A 2,971-nucleotide genomic window follows, 5' to 3' on the forward strand; every position below is an offset into this window, starting at 1 on the left:
CCGTTTCCAGCCGCCCAGCAGACTCTAGCTCTGACTTGGTTCAAGAGCTCTCACAAGACACGCACAGCCTCCCGGGCCCGCCCCCTCGGAGCCGCTTCCGCCGCTCATTGGCCGAGCCCCGGGAGATGGGCGAGGCTTGCGGGAAAACGGCCCATCCCGATTGGTCGGCCTGGCGAGGGCGGGGCGAGAGAAAAAAACAATTCCTTGGCTGCCTCCTCCCTTTCCCCTCCCCCTGCCGACTCCCGGGCGACCCCCATTAGGTTAAAGTACACAGAGTAAGCGGAAGATCCCTCCGCCGCGGAGCCATTCTTTCCATTTGTTGCCTCACGAGATACAAAAAAGTCCCGCGAAATCGGTTATCAACTTCGGAGCCCAGCGGAAAATCGCCGTGGCGCACAGATAAGAGTGAATGGCGACACCCAAGGCTGGAAGTGCCTATTGGATTGCCCTTCAAGTGCGTAGGCTGTCGACCGAAAATGAGCCTTCCACTTGGCGGAAGAATCTCACAGGAAAGGGGTGAGGGCGGTGCAGTCGGCGGGGGAGGGAAGGGAAGGGAACGTGCGGTTTCAGGCGTACTCAGCTAGGGGGAGGAGCGACAGGGCTCTGGGGGCTCGTGCGCAGGCGCCGCGGAGCAGACGCTGGAGCTTGGGCGGCTGGGCGAAATGGCCGCGGGAGGCGCAGGCGCACGTGGTGTTGATCATGGAACGCTAAAGTCCGCCATTTTGAAGGATAGATGAAGAAAGGCGTGGAGTTCCTGGAAAATGACGTTCATTAAATCTGGAGCAAAAAAGACCTTTCGGTAGAGTGTAGAATGGGCTTTTTTTTTTTGTTAATGTAAAGGGGGATTAAAAAGTATTTTGAGACTTGAAAGAGAAATTGGAAGAAAAAGTAAGTGAAGGCAATAATGGCATGAGAAATGTGAACGAGAAGGTGATTTTGAAGAACAAGGAGATAAAAAGTGATGGTGTGATTTCATTTGAAGTTTCTTGGTAGAAGTGAAGAAGTGGAATGAAGGAATTGAAGGCCTCTCTGTAAAAGCTGGTGTTGGACATGGTATCACATTTAATTCATAAAATGAGAGTGTAGAATTCATGTTCCCCATTTTATAAGTGTGAAAACAGTCATAAATTTACAAATATATTTAAGGAATTATAGATGCTACCTAACTCACAAAATTGATTTTAAATATATCTGTTCTGACTATGTGACCTCAAATAAGTTTTTAAGGTTAAGGTTAACACTGAAGAATTAAATAGTATTTCCAGTTTTCAGACCATTAAAAGGGGGGGGAATGGAACAAAGAAAAATTTACACAGGCAAATAGAAGGTAGATACAAGAACAAGAAAAGCAAAAGAAACTACACCAAGTATAATAAATTGTTTAAAAAATGAGAGGACTAAGTGGAAAAATCAATATTTGCAATAAATATAAATGGGTTAATTTTATTCAAGAAAGAAATTTTGGACTAAAAGCAAAATTCATGTAAGAATTGTCCACAACAAAAGTTCTACAACAAATTTCAAACAACACAGGAAACTTGAAACTATTGGGCTGAAATTTTTATTGAATGGTGATCAAAGAAAAGCAATTAGGGGGACCAGCAGTTAGTGTAAAGGCTAGGTTGCTGAACTCCCACATAGTCGAGGACGGTTGGCATCCTGGACCCGGTGGCTTAAACTCACGCCGGGCGCCTGTGTGTGCATGCCCAAGATCCTGAGAGGAGAATGGAGGAGAAGGGATTGTGGTGTGGCCATCCCCCCCTGGGGTGGGTGATTTCTCGCTTTCTGTCTCTCTGTCTCTGTGTGTCTGTCTGGCAAGCACATGTGCCCTATAGCAAAAACCTCTCCAAAAAAAAAAAAAAAAGGAGCAATTAGGAGGAAAGAAACTACACCAAGTATAATAAATTGTTTAAAAAATGAGAGGACTAAGTGGAAAAATCAATATTTGCAATAAATATAAATGGGTTAATTTTATTCAAGAAAGAAATTTTGGACTAAAAGCAAAATTCATGTAAGAATTGTCCACAACAAAAGTTCTACAACAAATTTCAAACAACACAGGAAACTTGAAACTATTGGGCTGAAATTTTTATTGAATGGTGATCAAAGAAAAGCAATTAGGGGGACCAGCAGTTAGTGTAAAGGCTAGGTTGCTGAACTCCCACATAGTCGAGGACGGTTGGCATCCTGGACCCGGTGGCTTAAACTCACGCCGGGCGCCTGTGTGTGCATGCCCAAGATCCTGAGAGGAGAATGGAGGAGAAGGGATTGTGGTGTGGCCATCCCCCCCTGGGGTGGGTGATTTCTCGCTTTCTGTCTCTCTGTCTCTGTGTGTCTGTCTGGCAAGCACATGTGCCCTATAGCAAAAACCTCTCCAAAAAAAAAAAAAAAGAAGCAATTAGGCAGTATTGATTGAATGTAAAGACATTGGAATAAAAAGTTGTAAAATAATGGATAAAATTTATTAAGGTAGCATGCACTTGTACCATTACAACTCTGACAATGTAGCCCAGCATAAGCTAATATCATTATAACAGTGAAAAAAAATATGACTATCTGTAATCAGAGAAGATAAAAATACATTTATCCCAGAAACAGTCATCTCAGATTTTTAAAATAAGTATGGAGATTTAGATTGAATAATTCATTATTTGACTAACAATTGCTAAGTTCTAAACCTCAAGAAATATACAAAGGGACTTCAAAAAGTTCATGGGAAAGTGGAGTACTTTAGTACAACCACATTTTGATGCAAAACAATTTTGAAATTCATGTATGGTTTTTTTATAGGATGTATTTTTCATGAATGTTTTGAAGACTCCCTTGTAATTCCATGTTATACTCATGGTTGTAGAGTTTAGAATGTATGTAAGGATGTCCAATCATTTTATAAAATTTGCAAAACTTGTTACCAAATCTAAACCAGGAGAGTACAAGAGAGGAAAACTATGATCAAATTAAACTTAAAAAC

The sequence above is a fragment of the Tupaia chinensis genome, unplaced genomic scaffold, assembly GCF_000334495.1.
Source record: "Tupaia chinensis unplaced genomic scaffold, TupChi_1.0 Scaffold145741_1, whole genome shotgun sequence".
NCBI classification, from domain to species: domain Eukaryota; kingdom Metazoa; phylum Chordata; class Mammalia; order Scandentia; family Tupaiidae; genus Tupaia; species Tupaia belangeri.